This window comes from Dasypus novemcinctus, chromosome 28, assembly GCF_030445035.2.
Source record: "Dasypus novemcinctus isolate mDasNov1 chromosome 28, mDasNov1.1.hap2, whole genome shotgun sequence".
NCBI lineage: Eukaryota > Metazoa > Chordata > Mammalia > Cingulata > Dasypodidae > Dasypus > Dasypus novemcinctus.
In genome coordinates, this window is record NC_080700.1 from 29,094,996 (window position 1) to 29,118,926 (window position 23,931).

The window sequence follows — 23,931 nt, forward strand, 5'->3', positions numbered from 1 at the left end:
CAGAAAATGCCCCCATATTTCACCTATTCTTCTTTCTCCCATCCCTCAGAACCTCTGGGGCCACTGCATTCATATTAGTAATAAGAGTTCTTCCATTTCTAGACTAATGGTAAGTCTAGAGTGGAATATTAAGAAGTCTACTTCAGTCCATTGTTCATTTCCCAGTCTTGAGGATTTGGGGATGGTGATGCCTACTGCCTCTAACTGAGAAGAAGCTTAGATCCACGGGGTGGATGGTTGGAGCTATCTTGCTTGCAGTTGCAGACAGACAAATATTACATGAACTTACTGATATGAATTAAGCAAATTGAGCAGACTCCCAGAGCTAGAGTCTGGAAGGTAGATTTACAGGAGACAAAGGGCAGTGAGCCACTGCCCATATGGACAAAACCTACGATAAGGTGGAAGGGTGTGGTTGGGTAGTGGAAGGGTGTGGTTGGGCAGTGGAAGGGTGTGGTTGGGCAGTGGAAGGGTGTGGTTGGGCAGTGGATGGGCACGGCAGGGGTGCAGTGACTTTCTAACAACATTGTGGATTACATAAGGTGAACATCCTATGTCTTTATACTTGGAAATGCCAAATAAAATATAACGATAAATTCTTGTTATTTATATTTATAGTTTAGCACACAAAAATGTAAGTAAAATCCCCCGAGATCAGAAATGAAGGGGACTGAAAACAAGAGAGAGAAGCCAGAGATACGGCAGCCTTTGGGGTAGGGTTGAGATGGAGAGTTTAAGTATCATTAACCCAGGAACTCTCATGCCTATGGGGATTAGGTTCGTAGGTGGTTTGGAACTGAAGCTGAAATCTTAACCTACAGATGAGACCCTCCCGGGGTTACCATCGCTACAAGGCTAAACTAAGAAAAACCCCTTTGGCAAATCAAGATGGCAGTCAGCTCGTTTCTCACCCCACTCTCTGATGTGGGGGGAAAAAATGCTTCCCCTGAGAATTAATTACCACAGGCCTGTGTTTCCCTGGTTTGGAGTTCACATTTTTACTATTTGACACAACAACTAGTAACCACACTTAATTTAGGAAAACTCTTCCCTATAGGAAAACGCTGGCCAATGATGTAAAAGGAAAGACAGAATTAGAAAGGCAGCTTTCCACATACACTAATAAAATGATTCAGGCAAAGATGATCAGTTATTGATAAAAGCATTAGGTTTATGATTTAAGCAGCCAGCCACCCTTAGTGTGTCAAAGTAACACGAACAGAATATTTTCTAGAAAAGTGGAGGGAGCCAGGGATGTTAATTTAAAAATATGTATATATCCGAAACGTGGTTGCAGAACCTTTCGAAGTCATCCTGGAAACCACCCCATGACTATCCAGTCCTCTAAGGGTGCATATCTTTGGTTGACTCACAGTTTATTCCTGAAGAAGATATTTTACAACTCTGGAAGGGCAGATGCTAATCTGTAGAAAATTGATTCAATGCAAATGATTCTGTTCTCAGAACAATGCCAATGAATTTTGTCTGGTAGGGATGCAAAGATTTCTTTCTGGTAGAAAAGACGACCTGACACTTCACAGTTTCAATGCCCAATAAGACAATGACCTATCTCGTCTCTAATTTAGCCATCTTATTCTAGCATTATTTCTTTAAGTGACTACAAAAACTTCTGTTTTAACCTATAATTCTTTGACCCAAAATCATCATGCTCCCCCCCCCCTTAATGGACTAAATAAATCTTGGACACATTCACTTTATACTCACAAAAATCATGTTTTTAACTTGCAGCAAATTATACTTTGACCATAGCAATTTTATAATTGAAACATTCGCCTCGCGTCATCTTAATACATCTTAAGTCATTCTTAACTTCGTTAATGATTCAGATAGTGTTTTCCTCCTGATTTAATGTCCATGAAACTCACATCACTTTTGGCATATTGGAAACGAATGTGCTTAACTTGAACCTGTAAAGGCTTTAGACGTAACGTCAAGTTTGAAACGAAAACCGGGACTATGCTAGATTAATAGACATTTAAGGATATGATGACTAGATGTAACTAATGACTCTGGATCAAGTTCTGGTTTAGACAACCAATTGTACATAACATTTTGGGACAATTGGGGAAATCTGAAGCAGACTATATATGATAAGATGAAAACGTATTTATGTGAAAAGTGGGAATACTTACCTGAAAAAGGTACATAGCAAAAAAGTATTACAATTTAGTTCAAATTTAGTAAAAGAAAAAATGCAAATTGGGAATACTGATAGACAGATAGATATATAGGAAGCATGAAAAAGACCTAGAGGAAATACACTGAGATGTTAACAGTGTGGACCTCAGGGTGGTAGAAATAAAATAATTGTTTATAGCTTATTTTCTAAATTTATAAACACATATTTATTGTTTTGTTATCCTAAAGAGTTTTAAAATAACAAAGGAAAACACACAAAAAATTTATACTATTTGGATAGTCTGAAAACTTTTAAACTGAAATATTTTTAAAAATTTGCCTGAGGATAAATTATAACTTAGGTTTTCATGGCAAAAGCAATCACAAAACTTTCTAGACAAATATGTCCTCAACCAAAGATGCATAGATTTTCCACAGATATATTCTCACCGAAGATGGATTTATAATCCAAAATAATAATAATATAAGAGTAAACAAAAACAGACTGAGATAAAACTGATAAATGCAAATGAATGATAGTGAATTTCTTAACAGCAAGAAGTATCAGAGTAATTTATCAGATGGTAGAAAAATAAATAGATGTCATCCTCGAATTCTATACCCAACTAAATTATCTTTCAAGAGTGATAGCAAAATAAAAACATATTTAGAAAAATGAAGATGAGAATTTGGGTCAGTAAAAACAAAGTGAGAGTAAAATTCTGAAGAAGAATCAAACTGTGATGGCATGGTGTGATTAGAGTTCTATGGCTTTTAAATTATTTGAGAGAAAGAAAAAAGATATTGATAGTCATTAATTTTATTACCTTCAAAATGCACACTAATATCTGTAGTAAAAAATGAATAAAAATTTGTATCTCCAATGCAGTGCAAAGATTAAAAGGAATATGGAAAACGCAATCAAACAAATTAGAAAAGAGAAGAAGATCAGTGGGGGCAGGGAAGATGTAAAGGAAAGGGAGAATAACTATGAAGTTCAGAATAAGATGGGGTAAATAGTCAAATTTTTCAGTAATTTTTTTCAGCCAATTGTGTTATATATATATATACAATGGAATATTACTCAGCTCTAAGAAGGAATGCAGTATTTTTTTTAAAGATTTATTTATTTATTTCTCTCCCCTTCTCCCCCACGCCCCTGCCCCAGTTGTCTGTGTCTATTTGCTGCGTGTTCTTTGTCCGCATCTGTTGTTGTCAGCAGCACAGGAATTTGTGTTTCTTTTTGTTGCATCATCTTATTGTGTCAGCTCTCCATGTGTGCGGTGCCATTCTTGAGCAGGCTGAATTTTCTTTCGCACTGGGCAGCTCTCCTTTCGGGGTGCACTCCTTGCCCATGGAGCTCCCCTGCATGGGGACACCCCTCGTGGCACGGCACTCCTTGCACGCATCAGCACTGCGCATGGGCCAGCTCCACATGGGTCAAGGAGGCCCGGGGTTTGAACCGTGGACCTCCCATGTGGTAGCCAGATGCCCTAACCACTGGGCCAAGTCTGCTTCCTAAGGGATGCAGTATTAATACATGGGATAACATAGATGAATCTTGAAGACCATGTGTTGAGTGAAGCGAGCCAGGCACGGAAAGACAAATATTAATACTACATGACCTCTCTGATATGAATTTAGCAAAATGAGCAGACTCATAGAGCTAGAGTCTGGAAGATAAGGCTTACAGGAGAGAGAAAGGGAGAATGTTTGTGACCCAATGCCCAGATAGGCAAAATCTATGATAAGGTGTAACAGTGGAGTTGTGCAGTGGATGGGCATGATAGTGGTGCAGTGACGCTACTGGGTGGGGTGGGCTTGTTTGTGAAGGGGGTAGGGTGGGGAAGGTGGGTTGGGCTGTCCATGGAACTGGGGGAGGGCTGTGGGAGGGAGCTGGCAAACTCTTGGGATTTGCAGGTATGTGGTTGAAAGTACAATGTTGGAAATGTTCTTCTGGCAAATATGGCAGGGAAGGGTTACTGGTTTAGGGTGTTGAATGTGGTGGACATACGGGACAAGGTTCACCTGTGGCAGGCCCCTGAGAAGTGTGTGAGTGTTCATCTTGTCATAATGGGCTGTATCAGGGGGTGGAGACCCACATAATGAGAGGGAAGGTGGTGGGCTTGCATCCTGGGGAGTCCTGCTATGTTCTCAAATAGAGGGGCAGGTGTCTCTTGAGAGCATAGGCAGTGACTAATAGGGGAGGACAGGTCGGTATGTTAAGCCCTCAAAGTTGTTGCAAGTAACTATGAATCTAGTTCTTCAAGGAGTAAAGCTTGGTGGTTGCCATTGGTCCTGAGGGGAGGGGGTGGGAGGAATAGAATAAATGGAACATGGGGCATTTGGGGGGCGATGGAATTGTAATATGTGATCTTGCAATGATGGATACAGGCCATGTTAAATTTCATCAAAATTTATAAAAGTGTATGGTCCAAAATGTAAACCATAATGTAAATCATTGGCCATGGTTAGTAGCAATGTTTCAATATTTGTACATCAATTGTAACAAATATACCATCCACATGTTAAATGTTATTAATAGGGGGAAGGGGAAAAGGGGGAGGATGTTGGGTATATGGGAATTCCCTATATTCTGTACATGACTTTTCTGTAACTTAAAGCTTCTTTGAAGACAAAATGAAAAAAAGTAAGATACTGGGGGAATAAATGGAAGAAAATGTCATTGTACATACAAGACAACAGATCTGTACATACAAGACAACAGTGATGAAAAACATAATGTCACTGTACATACAAGACAGCAGTGATGAAAAACAATGTCAAAAATTTTTTTAAATATTTTTCATTATTTATATTACTCAAAACATTTTTTAAATTTTTTGTATTTTATTTCTTATTTTTAAAACTATCATTATTGTTTCATTTTCTTGTTGATTGTATTTGGTTATTTCATTGACTTCATTTTGGGGAAGGTTATGGGTCACAGGAGAGTTACAGCTGTGAAGGGGATGATCATTGGCGTGGATGTCAGTGATGGGAGATGCATGGGAGGAGGTTCACCTGGGGCATACCTATAAGGCATATAAATGTGTTCAAGTGTTCATGGGGCATTGTCGTGGTGGGTGGAGATGCACACAACCACTGAAAGAATGTCAGATTCCTGTCCTTGGGAGCTCTGCCACATTCTCTAATGGGACAACAAGAATCCCCTGAGTACAGGGATGGTGACTAGTGAAGGATGATGGTCCATTGATGGACCCTTGATATTGATGACTATATTTATGAATCTTTACATTTGAAATTGAAACCTAGTCTAGTATTATAGGGTGCCTTGGAATTGCCTCCTGAAACCCTCCTTGTTGCTTGGATGTGGCCTTCCTCTTAGCCAAACTCAGCATATAAATGCATTAACTTCTTCCCAGAATGGGACATGGCTCCCAGGGATGAGCCTTCCTGGCACTGAGAGATTGCTATCATGTGCCAACTAGCAATGCAACTGGAGGGAGACCTTGACCAAAGGGGGGAAAGGTGAAGACAAATTAGTTTATATGTCTAAGAGACTTCAGAGTGAAACAAGAGGTCATTTCAGAGGTTACACTTGCACATGTCTCAGTGGGATCTCACTGACTGCAGAAGTAAATACTACCTCAAATAGTGGTGCTTCCAAGGGCTCTGAAGACATCCAGACACAATAGGCAGGGCAGACATTTCAGGGGTTTGGTGCCCTGACAGTGGGCTGTACTTTGGAGTTTATGCTCCCCAGTATGACAAGAGTTGGACTCAGTTGTGGTTTCTCTATGCATGATCTTCTGTCCCTTTTATTTGAACCTATAGTCGGTATTAGAGATGATAGGTGTATGTCCAAGAGACTTAAATTGTTGGGTTGTCCATGTGCCAGCTGGGCCCTGAGTCTCAACAGAGTTGCAGCACCTGCTCTCCAGTTCATTGGACTGACCCAGGACAACTAACAAGGAGATGATGATGGACAGCAACCATCCCAAAGAACTGAGAGAGTCTACAACTGCAAGCAAGAGAGCCACATTCATCTGCCCCATGGGATCGAAGCCCCCTCTCAATTAGAGGTGGAGTGGCCATCACCATCTCAGAATCCTCAGGACTGGGGAATGAATTACGGACTAAAGTAATTCTACTGTAGACTAATTGTGATTCTAGCAATGGAGGAATTATATTTTTGATGTGGAGGCAGTGGCCACCAGAGGTTCTGAGGGCAGGGAGAGGGAAAAACAGGTGAAATATGGGGGCATTTTCAGGAGTTGGAATTGTCCTGAATAGCATTACAATGACAGATACAGGCTATCATGTATCTTGTCATAACTTACAAAATTTTGTGAAAAAGAGTATCAACTACAATGTCAACTATAATCCACACTTAGTGGCAATGCTCCAAAACGTGTTTGTCACATGGACCACACTAATAAAGGATGTTGTTAATATGAATAGGAAATGTTAATAGGAAAAGTATGGGAGGGGTAGGGAGCAGGGCATGTGGGAATCCGTATATTTTTTATGTAACATTTATGTAATGTATCTTTTTTTTAAAAAAAGTATATTAAAAAATTGTGAATGTCCTACACTCACCAGTTAAAAAACAAAGACTCACTCTCAGATTGATTTTGCCAGAGAAGAACAAATAGAACTATATGCTATTAAGAATAAATGCTCAAAAATATGAAACCACAGGTTGGGAATAAAAGGATAAAAAAGATATAATGGTTAAATACTAAATAAGGAAGATAGTTTAAGTATATTACTAACAGAAAGAATATAGAATTTAAGTCAGTGAACATTGCTATGGATAAAGAGTTACTAAATAATAATGAACATAAAAATTAAAAAGTGTCTGCACTTGAAAATAAAGTATTAAAATAATTAAAGTAGAAATTGGGAGAATTATAAGCAGAAATGGAAAAATACAGAATCATATTGGGAAAATTTAACATGCTTCTCTTAGTAATTGATAGATTAAAGATTTTTTTTAATTAGTGAGAATATGAATGCTTTAAATAACATAATTTACAACTGGTCTAATGGACATATATACAATTATCAAAAAAAAATAGAGAATACACTTTCCTTTCAAGCACTCATAAAATATTTCCAAAAATTAGCCACATGCACGCCCACAAACTAAATCTCAATGAAGGCAAAAGAATCAATATTCCATAAATCTTGGTACTCAAAGTGAAGTTCTTCGAGTAGTAGTATTGACATCACATGGGATGATGTCTGATTTCTAACTTTATTTGAAATGCAGAATCTCAGAACTCACAAAAGACCATCTGAATCAGAATCTGTATTTTATTAAGGTCCCCATGTGATTCATATGCACACTGAAGTTTGAGAAGCACTGGTACAGCACATTCTCCAATGTTAGGGCAAATAATTTAGAAATATTGATAAAAAGATAAATTGTTATCCAGAAGCATATAGTTAGAAATTTACAACTCATTTCTAAATAATTTATAAATTGAAGAATTCATAATGGCCATTAAAAATTTTAAATTGATAATGAATCTACATCAAGCATATAGATATTATTAAAGTAGTGCTTAGAGTAAAATTCTAAGCCCCTTATGCTGATAAAGAAAAGAAGAATGACAACTAATGAATACCAACAAAAATATATAAGAATATAATAATAGTAAGGTCAGAAATTAATAAAAGAGAAAACACAAATACAATCAGGAAGATCAGCAAAGCCAGGTACAAGATCTTTGATAAAGGCTAATAAAGGCATTAGTAATCAAGAGAACAGAAAAACCAAAGGGACAAGGTTAGGAGCATACCTGCAGACATAGCACATATTTAAGAAATGCTAAGAACAAATGAATTCATTTTGTGAAAGGATTATGTGGTTATTCTGCTTTAACTTCATAATGTAGTAATTACATTAAAAGATTTTCTAATGTGAAACCATCTTGCAGTCCTGAAAGAAACTCAGATTCACCATGATTTTGTTTTTATATAGTGTTGGATTTAGTTTGCTAATATTTACTTTAGGGTTTTGGCAAACATGTTTATAAATGAGATTGGCCTCATATCTTTCTAATCACGTATCATGGTTTTACAGGATTCATAAAGTAAATTGTAGAGCATTCTGCTTTTTCTGTTCTGTGGATCAGTTTGTTAAGTTTGGAATTATCTGTTTCTTAACCCATCCATAGACTTTGTCTATAGAACTATTTGAGAATAGTGTTTCTTTTCACTTTTTTTTATTTCTTAAAAATTTTTGAATAGATATTTTGCAAGTGGTTCAATTTATTTAATGGTTAGAGCTCTATTTTGATTTTATTTCTTCTTGAGTCAGTTTTGGTAAATTATATATTTTAGGAAATTGTCCACTTCATAAATGTTTTCAAAACAAATCTCAAAAAAAAAAAAAAACCTATTGGAGGACATCTTATTCTGGAAAAGATGAAGAGGACCAAAACATTAAAAAAGAGAGATAAAAACAGACAAGAGTCATGAAAACTGGACATAAAGAAGTGACACACAGTGATCTCTGAGAGATGAGAAACAAATAATGTGAGCCCTACATTTGCACCAGGTGCCGGACTTGAGAGTGTTTCCATTATGCAGCACAGAAAGGTGGAATCAGCTTGGTGGATTACTGTTTTAATTTGCTAAAGCTGCCAAAGGCAGTATACAAGAAAATGAGTTGGCTGTTAACAATTGGAATTTATTTACTTATAAGCTTTCAGTTTTGAGGTTGAGAAAAATGTCCGAATCAAGGTATCATCACGGTGATGCTTTGTTCCTGAAGACTGACTGCTGGTGATGCTGGACGCCTCTGTCACATGGCAAGTCACATGGCTGCGTCGGCTGGTCTCTCCCACTTCTCTTCCAGGTTTCGTTGCTTGAGCTTCTTGCATTCATGGCTTTTGTCTCTCTTCTCTTTCTGTGTTCATCCCATTTATAAAGGGCTCCAGTTGGAGGATTAAGACCCATCCTGGACCATGCCTTAACTGAAATGACCTCATCGAAAGACCTTACTCACAATAGAGTTAAACCCACAGGAATGGATTAGCTACAAGAACACACTTTTTGGAAGATCCATATAGCTTCAAACTATGCCAGCTACGCCAGCTACCTGAGTTGAAGAGATTTGAGAAGAGAGTTCAGGAGAACAAGATATCTAGAGTTCAAGGACAAAGTAGCAGAAAGGCGAGAGCTTCGTGAACAAAGAACCCCAGAGATATCAGAAGATGCCTATGTTAGGTTACTGGAGCTGCCGTCATGAGGTGCCAAAAACCGGGTGGCCTAAAGCAACAGAAAATTACTTTCTCACTGCCCAGAAGTGAGAAGCCAGAAGTTCAAAAATCAAGATGTCGGCAGGACTGCGCTCCTGCTGAAGCCCCTGGGGGAGGACCCTTCTTTGCCTCCACCAGCTTCTGGTAAGCCCAGGCAGTCCTTGGCTTCTGGAAGCAGCACTCCAGTCTCTGCCTCCATCTTCCCATGGCCATACCCACATCCGAATTTCCAATTTATAAAGACACAAGTGATACTTGATGTACAGCTCATGCTAATCCAGTATGGCTCAAATCTTAACTAAAACCATCTGTAAAGACCTTGTTTCCAAATAAGTCCACATTCTGATGTTCTGGGTGGCTGTGAAATCGGGGGTGGGGGGGGGGGGGGACACACACACTATTCAATCCAGTACAGGATCCTTCAAGTACTGAGCAAAATAATGATTGGTCCAATTGGGTGAGGAAACCACTTGAGGCTAGGTAAAGAATCATGTGAAGATTAAGGAGTATTGTCTGATGCCGACCCAGGAGCCAGAGTTGTGCCAAACTGAGCAACCCCATACATCGGAAATCATTAGGTAAAGAACTCAGAAGAGTCTTGCCTCCATAGTAGCAAGAGTTAGTCCTAGACAAAATATAGCTCTGGTTCTGTCTAACAAATCTTAAAAGCAAAATCTGAAAAGAATTAACTGTTTCCAAATAACGTAACTATGTCCGAGAACAAAAACTCAAGAATTTTGCAGCACCCAAAAAGCTAAAGCTCACGATGTCTGGCATCCTATCAAAGATTACCAGGAATGTAAAGATATAAAGAAATGGGTCAATACAACCCATAAGGGATGAAAAATCTGACAACCAATCACAACAGACCCAGAACTGACACAGAAGTTAGAATTAACGAACAAGGACAATTACTATAACTGTGTTACAGATGTTTCTGTGTAACATGAAACACGAATTAGCAAACAAGGACATTAGAAAAATTCCTGTAAATGTGTCACACATGTTTCTGTGAAAATGTGTAACTGTTACACATTACTATAATGGGTTATACATCATTCAAGTGAAAACATGAAAGATGTTTTTAAAAAGCACAATATTGGACTTCTAGAGATGAAAACTACAATGTGTGAGATGAAAAATATACTGGATAGGATTAATAGCAGATTAGACATTGCAGAAGGAAAGTGAACTAGAAGACAGAACAAATGACACTATCCAAAATGAACCCAGAGAGAAAAAAGAATCTTTAAAATTTACAAGATCAGTCAGCCGTGGGACAACTTCAAGCAACCTAATATACATGCAATTGGAAGGAGAGGAGAGAAGGAAGAGTATAGACAGAATTTTTGAGGATATAAAAGCTGAAAAATCTCAGATTTTATGAAAACTATAAACCCACAGATCCAAGAAGTTCAACAAACATCTAGCATAAGAAATGTGAAGAAAAATACACCAGCTTACATTATAATCAAACTGCTCAAAACCAATCATAAAAGGTAAATTATAAAAGGAACCAGAGAACAAAAGGTGTTCTACATAGAAAGGAACAAAGGGTGTCAGCAGATTTTTTCACTGGAAAGGATACAAGGAAGAAAACAGTTAAGTAATGTATTTAAAGTACTGAGAAAAAACTGCCAACCTAGTAAAAATATCTTTCAAAATTGAAGGTAAAATAAAGTCTTTCCCAGAAATACAAAAGCTGAAAGAACTCATCACCAGTAGACCTGCTTTATGAAAAATGTTAAAAGGAAATCTTTCAGGCAGAATGAAATTGATAACACAGAATCAATAAAAAATGTAGAATGAGGTATATGGGAAGTGGTAACTACAGGGCTAAATATATAAGATAATTTTTGTATTATCTGAATTTCTTTAGACAATAACTGTTTAAACCAAAATATTAACAAATTATTGTAGCATTTATAACATAGGTATAAGTAAAATGAATGACAAAATAGAATCAAGCCTGGGAGGGAGAAATGGAATATAATATTGTGAGGTTTTAAGATTATACATGAAGTGTTATAATATCAAGGAGGTAGACTATGAGAAGATATACACTATATACCTTAAACCAATCACTGGAATAAGAAAATGAAGTGTTATACCTATTAAGTCAACAAAGGAGACAATACAAACTCATAAAGAATACACATTTAATCCAAGAGGAGGTGTTATGGGTTGCATCATGCCCCCTAAAATTCAAAGCTCTAATCCCCAGAGCCTCAGAATGCAGCCTTATTTGGAAGTGGGGTCATGACAGATAGTTATTAAAATGAGGTCATACTAGAATGGGCAGGCCCTTAATCCTATATGGCCATTGCCCTTGTAAAAAGAGAAAATTTGGAAGAGACCACACTGTGGAAATGGCCATGTGAAGATGAAGAAGGTGGCGATTGGAAGAGTGCACCTAGAAGACAAGGAAGGCCAAGGAGAACCAGCCAACTTCAGAAGCTGGAGGAGGGAAGGAAAGATTCTTCCTTATTGAATTCAGATGGAGTATGGTCATGCCCACACGCTGATTTTGGACTTCTAACCCTCAGAGTTGTAAAAGAATACACTTCTATTGCTTTAAACCACCAACTCATGGTTCTTTGCTACCATAGCCCTGGAAACCCAAGACAAGAGACAAACAAGAGGAAAAGGCAACAATGAACAACAGACACAACATAAGAGAAAGAGTGAGATGATAGACCTAACCCTACCCATATCAATAAGCACATTCAATGTAAATAGTGCAAACACCCAATTAAAAGGTGGATTTTGAAAGATCGCACAAAACTATAATCTGCCTATAAGAAATGCACTTTAAATATCAACACAAGTGAAGAGACAGAAGGAGAAAACTTACAAGCAGAGATGGATTTCCGGATGGCCTGCGAGCCACCACCAGAACGCTGCAGACTTCGGGGAAAGCGTGATCCTGCTGACACTGGATTTTGGACTTCTAGCCTCCAAAACCGTAAGATAATAAATGCCTGCTGTTGAGCCAGCCAGCCTGTGGTAGTTGTTACAGTAGCCCAGGAAGCTCAGACACCAACCTTAGCTGAACTGTCCCTTGGTATTGACTTGGAATCCTCATTCACGTCCCACCTCATCTTCAAAATTCACCACATTGACCCTCAAAGGAATTCGTAAAACACAAATGTTAATAAAATATAAAACAGAGAACATAATAAATAAATGAGAAAACTGGACACTTACAAAAACTTCCTAATACACGGGAAGCAGACTTGACCCAGTGGATAGGGCGTCCGCCTACCACATGGGAGGACCACGGTTCAAACCCCGGGCTTCCTTGACCCATGTGGAGCTGGCCCATGTGCAGTGCTGATGCGCGCAAGGAGTACCCTGACACACAGGGGTGTCCCCGTGTATGGGAGCCCCACACGCAAGGAGTGTGCCCCATAAAGAGAGCCGCCCAGTGCAAAAGAAAGTGCAGCCTGCCCAGGAATGGTGCCGCACACATGGAGAGCTGACACAGCAAGATGATGCAACAGCAACAAAAAAGAAATACAGATTCCCGGTGCTGCTGACAACAACAGAAACAGACACAGAGAACAGACAACTGGGACAGGTGGGCGGAAGGGGAGAGAAATAAAAAACAGAAACAAAAACTTCCTAATACAGTTCTCTTCTGACATACACAATCTGTTTTGTGATGTTTATAAGATAGCCAAGAGGCAGGATGGGGAGTGGCTGCATCATAGTAGGTAAAAATTCCTTTAAAAAAACAATATATATATATATACACAAGTAAGTTTAAGGTAAAAGGATGAAAAAACCACATGATGCTATCATTTATCAAAAGAAAGCTGGTGTGGCTAGTCTAATATAAGAGAAAGGATATTTTATAGCAATTAATATTATCAGGAGAAAAGAAGGTCATTTCACAAGGACAGAAGGATTAATTAACCAAGCAATCACTATACCAAATGTCTGTGCACCCAATAAGCAAGCTTTAAAACACATGAAGCAAAAATGCATGGAACTGCAAAGAGAAATAAATGAATGCGTAGTTTAGAAGATTTTAATACCCTTCTCTCTCAATAATTGGTAGAAGAAATTGAGAGACAATTAGTAAGGTTAGAGAAGACATGAGCAACGCAATCAAGTGATTTGATCTGATTGACATTTCTAGAACATTCCAGCTCAAAACAGCAAACTATACATTCCTTTCAAGTGCACATGGAAAATTTACTAATATAAGCTATGTTTTGATCAATAGAACAAATTTCCATGAATTTAAATGAATTCAAACCATACAAAGTGATTGCCCTGACCACAGTGGAATTAAATCAACAATCAAATGACTGAAAGACCATTGAGACAAACTAAAATTTTAGAAAGCAAAGAACATACTTCTCAATATCCCGTGGGCCAGAGAAGAAATTGAAGCAAGATCAGAAAGTATTTTGAAGTGAATGAAAATGAAAACATAACATATTGAAATTTGTGAGATGTCCTTATAACAGGACATAAGGAGAAGCACTTATAATTAGGACAAATTTAGAGTAGAAAAGAAGAAAAGTCTCAGGCGCATGACTTTGGCTTCACCTTAAGCAGCTAGTGAGTAAAGAGTAAGTTAAAAAAGAAAAAGAAAATAGGAAAAATTAAATCAGAGCAGGACTCAATGAAATTGATATACTCAACATGACATATAAAAGTCAAAGTAATTATGCTGAGTTGAAAGAAGTCTAATACAAAAAAGTATAGACTGTATGATTCCACCTATAGAAAATTCTAGAAAATGCAAACTGATCTAAAGTATCAGAGAGTAGATCAGTGGTTGCCTTCGGATGGGTGTGGGAGCAGGGCAGGAGGGAGAGAGGATGAAGGGGTTCAAAGAAACTTCTGATTTGATGAATACGCTCACTGTCTTGATTGTGATGATGTGTTCACCAGTGCGCATACTTGTCAAAACTCCTCAAACTGTTTATTTTAAATATATTCCATTTAATGTATGCCAGTTAAAGCTCAATAAAACCATTACAAGTCCACCTAACTGACAAAAATTTAAAAGTCTAAAGAAACCAATTGTTGATGAGTAGTGGAGAATATAAACTCTCATATACTATTTGTATGCTGTAACTTAAGACAGCTTGGTAATGTATCATAAAGACTAAAATAAGCATAGACTTCAACCAAGCAATACCATTTCTAGACATAGCTTAAAGTAGCACTACTCAAAACCTTTTATCTCTGGACCCCTTTTACACTCTTAAAAATTATTGAGGACCCCAAAGATCTTTTGTGTCTGTGAGTTACTTCTATTAATACTTTCTGTGCTAAAATTAAATGTCAGAAAACTTTAAATTATTTACTTATTATATACTTGCTTTTTTAAGGACACTTAGATTACATAAATGTTACATTAAAAAATACAGGAAACTCCCATATGCCCCACTCCCTACCCCTCCCACACCTTCCCACATTAACAACATCCTTCATTAGTGTGGTACATTTGTTACAATTCATGAATACATTTTGGAGCATTGCCACTAAGCATGGATTATAGTTTGCATTGTAGTTTACACTCTCTCCCACACAATTTTGTAAACTGTAACAAGCTATAAAATGACCTGTATCTGTCATTGCAATGTTATTCAGGACAATTCCCAAGTCCCAAAAATGCCCCATATCACACCCAGTTTTCCCTCTCCCTCCCCTCAGGACCTCTGGTGGCCACTGTCTCCACATCAATGATAAAAGTTCTTCCATTGCTGGAATCATAATAAGTCTATAGTAGACTTATTTGTTCACTCCCCAATCCTGAGGATTCTGAGATGGTGATGCCCATGCCACTTCTAACTGAGAAGGGGCTTAGATCCCATGGAGCAGATGGATGGAACTATCTTGCTAGCAGTTGCAGACTTCCTCTGTTCCTTGGGATGGTCGTTTTCCATCATCATCTCCTTGTAATTTGTCCTGGCTGAGTCCAATGAACTGGAGAGTAGGTGTTGCAACTCTGTTGAGATTTAGGGCCCAACTGGCACATGGACAGCCCAAAAATTTAAGTATCTTGGAAATACACCTATCAACTCTAGTACTAAGTATAAGTTCAAATAGAAGGGGCAGAAGAGCCATGTGTAGGCTGCCCAGTGTGACAGAGTTGGACTCAGTTGTGGTTTCCCTACATATGGTTCTTTTGCCCCTATTTGAAAAAGTATTTATTTATTAAGCTATTAAAAATAACAATAATAAATCCATTATATGTAAGTATAAATAACATTCATAAAAGAACTGTATTTTCCACAGCAAAAACTAAAAGAGTGGCTGTATTAGTCAGCCAAAAGGGTGCTGATGCAAAACACCAAAAATTGGTTGGTTTTCATAAAGGGTGTTTATTTGGGGCAGGAGCTCACAGATACCAGGTCATAAAGCATAAGTTACTTCCCTCACCAAAGTCTATTTGGAGCAAGATGGCTGCCGACGTCTGCAAGGGTTCGGGCTTCCTGGGTTCCTCTCTTCCCAGGGCTTGCTTCTTCCTGGGCTCAAGTTTCCTCTCTTCCTGGACTTGCTTCTCTTTCCTCTGTGTGCTGACTTTCCAGGGCTCCAGTTTAAGGCTTCAGCACAAACTCCAACATCAAAACTCCAACATCAAAAACCCTCAACTCTGTCCTTTGCTATGTCTTTTATCTGAGAGTCCCCAACACCCTAATGACGTGGCCCAATCAAAACCCTAATCATAACTTAATCACACCCAGGTACAGGCTAGATTACAAATCCAGTATCTATTTTTGGAGTTCATAACTATGTCAAACTGCTACAGTGGCATTGTTTTATATTTTTGTAAATCTCTAGCTTAATGAAAGAAAACTGGATTCTCATTTTTGCTTCTGAAATTCAATATGTTAGAGATAACACTGTTCTGGTGGAAGCAGATGAAAGAAAATTCAACCTCACACAGAAGTGAAGTTCATAAAGGAAGAATTATTCGTACAACCTTTCAGATATTTATGGATATTCTTCTTTGCTTCTCTGCCAAAACTCTACTAGTGACACTTTCTTAAAAATTAGTTGCATAAGAGAATTTGAAACTCTTTTTGTACTCTGTTGCATTAAAATCCATTGGTCTGGGAAGCAGACCTGGCCCAGTGGTTAGGGCATCTGTCTACCACATGGGAGGTCCATGGTTCAAACCCCGGGCCTCCTTGACCCGTGTGGAGCTGGCCCATGTGCAGTGCTGATGCGCGCAAGGAGTGCCCTGCCACACAGGGGTGTCCCCTGCGTAGGGGAGCCCCACGTGCAAGGAGTGCACCCGTAAGGAGAGCCGCCCAGCACGAAAGAAAGTGCAGCCTGCCCAGGAATGGCGCCACACACATGGAGAGCTGACACAACAAGATGATGCAACAAAAAGAGACACAGATTCCCGTGCCACTGACAACAACAGAAGCAGACAAAGAACACTCAGCAAATAGACACAGAGAACAGACAACCGGGGTGGGAGGGAAGGGGAGAGAAATAAATAAATAAATAAATCTTTATTAAAACCATTGGTCTATCTTCCACTTTGAATGGATCATCATGTTGCCATTCAGACTTTTGTAAACCATGTAAATCATGTAGACAGTGTTGGTTCACTGAGTTATAAGGATCTTCCAAATAATTGACTCCATTAAAGAATACCTAAAACTTACATTTATTAATACCACCACTGATCTCACATATAGGGAGGCTGGAAGCTCACAGTAGTGGATATGAGGTTTCCAACCTTCCAATTTTTGCTTGAAAGTTGGATTTAATCACTGGCAGGAAATGCTATCAGTTGTTTTCCTTGAAGAGACAGGCTTTTCTTTTTTTTAGAAAATGTTTTCCAAATATTCAAATTGAACAACCGTCGTTTGTGTGTCAGTCTTTTTTTTTTTTTCCCCAAGTAAAAATCAACTCAGATAATTGCCCATTGCTTTTCCTCAAGTCAACTATCACTCTTTGGATTCAGTGGAAGTATTTTATGTCCATTTCTCATTTCATCAAAGAGGTCATTAAAGGAATGTATATTCAAGGATAACAACAATAAAATTCATAATTTTTACAGCATCATCAGCAATATTATTAAGTAAAACTGGATTTTTTTTTTTCGGAGGCACCAGAGATTGAACTCAGGACTTTGTACACGGGAAGCAGGCACTCAACCACTGAGCTGCATCTACTTCCCTGGAATTTATTTTTTAATGCAAGTGTGTGGCAGAGAAGAATACAATGACTCCCAGGACAATCTGAGACCACAGCCTCCTTCCTGTGGCCTCAGCAGCTGACCCACCAGGATGCTGGTGCTCCCAGCGCAAATGCCAACACAGGGCAAGAGACAAGCAAGTCTTAACTTATTATGAAAATAGTTGCAGCACATGCACCTCTCCCGAAAGGATCTCAGGAGTCCCCAGGAGCTGCAGAGCATTCTTTCTGAGCTGCTGTCCTAAAGAAACTCTGGCAGATTATGAGGTACACATAATTGTGTTCAAAGGAACCCTCTCTGTAATAACGAGGTTAGAATTTTATACAGGGCCTTCAGCAGGAAGAAATGAATGACTACTGTGATATATTCTACAATTGGGCACTATATAGTGTCAAAATGAATGAATTCAAAGGACATAAAGCTAAAAAGAGAACATTAAGTTTTTTAAAAAAATTTTTTTGGAAAGTTACAAGCAGGATGGTAGCAATTATATAAAATTTTTAAGACATGCAAAAAGCATACATTGTTTATGCAAACATGCATTTGTAATAGAAGTCTAACAACACACCAGCAAATGATGAATGTCAAACTCAGGATAATGGTTGACTCCGGAGTAGTGGAAAGAGCAATGGTCACAAGGGCGTGTTATATAGAGGGCACCAGCTGAATGTATTATGTCTTATTTATTTTTAAAAATATAAGAAGTAGGGAAGCAGCTGTGGCTCAACTAGTTGGGCTCCCACCTATCATATGGGAGGCCCTGGGTTCACGTCCCGGGGCCTCCTTGCAAAGGCAGGCTCATCCACAAGCACCGCAGAGTGCCGCCCAGCCTGCAAGTGCTGCAGAGAGCCGACTCCGCAAGGTGACACAACAGCAACAATAAAAAAGGGAGACAAGTAAAAACACAGAAAAGCTCGCAGTGAATGACACAGAGAGCAAAACAACAAGCAAGCCGCAGGGGGGGAAATAAATTATAAAAAATAATTAAAAAATATATATATATAAGAAGTAAATAGGGCTAACTGATAAATTTAGACAAAGATGAATGGTATGTATACAGTTGACCGTTATATTATTTCTCTATTTCTGTTGGCTTGGGATATGACAAAATAAGATAATTATGATTTTGAAAAACAAGTTAGCAAATATGTTCTGTATAGACAGGGACGTGCTTGGCATTCTCAGCACCCCACACCCAGAGTCAATGGCACAGCCAGGGAACATACCCCCACCCCCCGAGGTGGCGCCCTTATGTGTCTGCTCATTTTCTTTAGGAGGAACAAGGAACTGAACATGGAACCTCCCGTGTGGGAGGCAGGTGCCCAATTGCTTGAGCCACATCTGCTCCCTGCTCGTTGTGTCTGTTTGTGTGTCAGTTCATTGTGTCAGCTTGTCTTCTTTAGGAGGCACTGGGAACCGAACCTAGGACCTCTCATGTGGGAGGCAGGCACCCAACTGCACGAGCCACATCTGCTCCCAAACATGTATTTTTAATCTTGCATTGATAACCACCTTTAAATGACCATGAACCCTGGTAATTTCTCACAAATCATAGGACTATATACTATAATGTTCCTAGGTTAGGGTTGAATGTGGGTCCCCGATAGGCATTTGCCCTCGAATTTGCCCTCGAAACACTCTCCTCCTATTATGATTATCTGAACCAGGTCCCCAATTCTTCCCCAGAACACTCCTTCAAGTTGTGAGCCTCATAAAGGAAAAAGAATAAGGAGAACTGCAAAACTAAACTGAGCTCAACACGAGCTCTAAAATTTCTTTTGAAAAAAGAGAAAAATAACAGAGACAAGTTTAGAATCACAAAAGCTAATCTTTAAACTGCCAAAGAAAGAATGTCTCTCCCTAGAAAGAACACTTGAATCAGGACATGCCCTGGGGAGATGTATCTGGAAAATATATCTGAGACCCGGATCTAGGAAAACAAACCGACTTTCACTGCCTCGGCTGCTCCTCTAATCATTATCTTACCACGTTTCTTCGTTTCTTCGTTTAATTGAAACCTGTTTTTTCTTTTTTTAAAATTCCTTTCAGCACTTTTTATGGCAAAGCCTCATGGAAATGCAAGCAAAAGCCTTCATTAAATCTCAACACTCAGCAGGTTCCATCAATATATATAAATCACCTCCACCGCAGGAGAAAATAGAGAGACTCGAATAAATCTCCTAGAACAGCGTGATGAAATGATTTCTCTGCTCCCAACAAGACAAAAAATAGAAATAACCAAAAAAGCACCCCTCTTCTTTTTTTGCCCGGCTGAAAACATACATTTCAGACAGGCCCAGTTTCAATTAAGTATGACTCCTTTAGCTGACATCACGTTGCTTCAATCTTTATATTACTCCCTAAAAACAGCCCTTAAAAGAAATAACTTTCACATTGTTTTTCTTTTCTTTTTTTTAAGTGAACAGTACAACTGGAAACATGAAGCAGAATGTGAGTGCTGCATTAGGGAGTCAGATTCATTATCTAGCAAGAAGCACCTTTGAGAGGCACGTGTGTTTTTTTAAAGAAGGTTCATCCCTCGGTTATCATGAAACAACTATAGATACTGAATATAATCTTAGCTAAACCCTTCTGATGACTTTTTATATTTTCTGTCTGTAGCACTCTCTGAATTCTTTTATAAAAACATATTTATTGCTTAATATATCTTATAAAAATAATGTTTATTATAACTGTCTGCAAAGCACAGAGAATTGTAAGGAATACAGAAATCACTTGCAATCACAAGCAAATCAAGAACCAGCTATCATAAATATACTTCTTATACATATTTCTTAAACATTTCCAGACATGTTTTTCTCCTTTACAGAATTCATGGGTGGCCATCAGAGATGCTTGCAGGTATTTTCTCCCACTTCCAGCTGATTGAGCTCCCTCACCCTCTACCAAGTCAGTTAGGGCCACGCCATGTGCTTTTGTTACCAGATTGTGTCGAGGTTCTTAGCGATGCTGCGGAAATGAATCTCGAGAGCAAGTCGGGTGAGTTAGGCCAGTAATTTATTCAGGTAGGGAGGGAAGAGAAATGGCAGAAAATAACAGAGCAGGGGTCCCAGGTAGAGAGGAAGGGACAGGAGAGTGATAAAGAGGGCTGATTTACAGGCTACAGCTTCCCATTATAGATTATAAATGCCCAGGTTTTACTTGCGTGGTGACCATGGCAGGGGAAAAACGGCAAGAGCCGCGTGGAGAGGGCAGGAACAGGCACCCGGCCTGGCACAGGGACATGGCGAAGGCAAGAGCAGGGGTCCAAAGGCAAGAGCGAATTCAGGCCTTGCACCTGCTTTTTGAACGGTTAGTTATTCCCTCCCTTTGCTGATGGCAGGGAGGAGTTCCAGCTGTTTACTATTTTAATTGATTACCCCACCCATCCAGCCCCCTTGAGGGCCCAATGATAAAGTCCTGGTGGAATATCCAGGGCTCCTCCTGGCTTCTGGGGGAAATCTTGTTCTGGATGGCAGAACCTTGGGGAGGGTCCTCCAGCAGCCATCTTGGGGGGTATGGATATCCACGTGGACTTCTTGCCAGGTTCCAGAGCCATCTACTGATGCCCTCTCTTACTAGCCAGCTTCACTTTGGTTGATAGAATCTGAGCAAAGTGAGGTCTGCTACCTCTGGATGGAAACTTCAGAGGCTAGAATGCAAGTTAACAAGTTCCCTTCCTTCTCCAGTGGAGGTGATTGTGGGCACACAAGTTAAGATGGAGCCTCTGTCAGCCCAGGGACCAGAGAAACTGTCAAGAAGAGTCGCGCTGCTGACCTTCATTGGACACATAGCATGAGCAAGGAAGAAACTTTCATTGTTATACTCTGTTAAGATTTGGGTTTTATTTCCTGCCCCAGTATAACCTAATCTATCCTGGCTAAAGCAACTGGAAATATGTTTCTGGGTCATCAAAAATACACTTTCTAATGTAAAGTTCCAAGGACTATCTGCTGTTCTCGTACCTTTTTCAATAATGGCTCAGGAGAAACACCTAAAACCTGGAGAACAGTTTCTCCTATAAGCAGATGGCAGCACCATCTCTTTTAAAACCAATTGACTCTTTAATTATTCCTATAGTTGAGGTACCATGCCCCTCTCTGACCCACTGCTCTTTTTCTGTTTCGATGACTGGGCTGGAAACCAAGTAAAGACCAAACTCTCTGAAGCTGGATTTCAGGATGGCAACCAAGACCACTGGTGACTTGCCTACACCCCAGTGGAACCCCTTAGGTCCACTGCCAGCTCAAGTGACCGCTCCCCAAGTGCCAGCCCAACGTTGGTTAATGTCTTCCATCAACATGGGCAGTCTCCTTTCACGAGCTCCCCAGGTGAGAAGGGAATGCAGAGCCAGCCTGTGGTGACACCAGCCAAAGGGGCAAATGCTTTGGGCTTCCCATCTCCTTGCATGCCACGTGGTGGGCCTGAGGCCACTGTTGTGCACATGGAATCCCCCAGTACAGGGGGGAGAAGAAAACACCTGACCACCAAAACAAATCACACGATCAAGAACAGGCCTCCTCAACTTGGTCTTATAAAATCACTTCGTAAACCCCCATTTGGGTAAGTTTAAATAGCTGTCGGTTGAGAAAACTCATCACAACCAAAGGTATTGCTTTAGCAGCACTTGAAATAAATTTGTGTACACATTTATACGTCAGTCTGCATGTGTGCACAAAATGAAGAGGGCATGGCCGTGCAGCGTCCCTTTGCCAGTCTGCATGCAGAATTTTTTAGTGTAATACTTCCATGATTTGTTGAGCTGCCTTTTGTCTGCTACTTTATTTTTTGAACTTGAAATAAAGTTAACTTTTCAGAAACAAGCAAAACACTCATTCGGCTGATGCTGACAGTACCTCTGAACGGCTTCTGGGAGCGTTCCTCCCATGATTGAATAGCAATAGTGAGACTTACGTTGCCAACAGAGAGGAGAAAAACGGGGCCATTTAATAACATCTGCTTCCGCTTGTTCAGAAGTTAAAGAAAGACAGAAAAATGCCACGGCTGGCGTGTAAAACAAACAAAACTATTTCATGCTGCTTTTATGTCTTCACAAAAAACCTGCATAATACCCCAGAAGTTAATATTGTGCTTTGTGGGCAATAAGTACTCAATAGTGATGGAGATCACACTTCCGGTCTGCTTCCCCCCATTTCCTCCCCTGGTTCACTCCCCAGTTCATTCCCCCCTTCTGTATTGAGTTATCTTGTGGAATGAGCAAAATACTGTGGAAATGTGAAAAACACCAGAATTTGAACCCACCTAAGACGAAATAGGGACTGACAGTACCCTTTTATGTTTTGTTTGTTTCCATCCATTCAGCGCCCCCAGGGCTCTACGCTTTTGGGGAAAGCAGTAAAGATTTCCTCCCCATTTCTTGCCATCCTTGGGTTTCTCGTTGTCGGTCAGCTGGAATTCCCCTTTAGGCCAGTCTTCTTTGCTGCCTCCTCGACCACCTAGCTGGAGCCAGCCCAGGCCTGGCCAAGGCCGGGCCATCTTGAGCCCAGTGCCTCCTGCCCTCCTGTCCTGTCCCCTCCCTAGTCCCAAGCTTCTCAGGGACAAAAAGACAGGAAAGGATCCTATTGACAATTTAAGGAGGAGAAATGTTCACTTAAGCTAAACCGGGGCAAACCTTTCTCAGCTATGTCAGCAGAGTGAAAATTCCATTTCCCTCGCACTAAACCAAATAAAAACAATGTCTAAGGGTTTTAGGATTTATCATGGTGCTAGGCCCCGAGATAAGGGATTCTTGTGCATTGTTATTTAACTCATCTAACAGGCACAAATATCATTCTCGCTGTAGAAGTGACAAAACTGAAATAGAAAAGCCTGGAAAGGTTAAGTGACCTGGCCAAACCTGCAAGTGACAGAAACAGGACTTGAGCCCAGGTCTATTTGAATTTTAAAACCTATGCTTATTAAATCCTGCTTAAATGAATTCTGATTTTCATATGTCTTTTGGTTTATTTTAAATGGCTTACTCTATCGCTTCCCACCCCATTACTTATTTATCAAGTGTAATTCCAAACTACAGGGTGGATATGTATATTGAGAAGTTGGGCAATTCTGGGGACTCCTGGGAGTTTAAAAAAATTTTTTTAGAAGTGTGGTTTCCCTCTTCCAAACCATTGTTCCTCTAATCTGCTTCTCCCAAGCAAAGGGAGGTCACAAAGTTCCCTCTAGTTCCATTTTCTTCTGCTCTTGTGTGTGACAGAAGCTAATGACATGATGACATCCTTGTCCCACAGAAACCCCTTTCAGTAAAAAAGAGGCATCCACATTCTCAACAAATTTCATCAATAAACAGATTTCCAGGAGCGAGAAAGCCCAAATCAAAATTTTAAATGTTGGAGGGGAAAAAATTCATGTTTTCCTAAA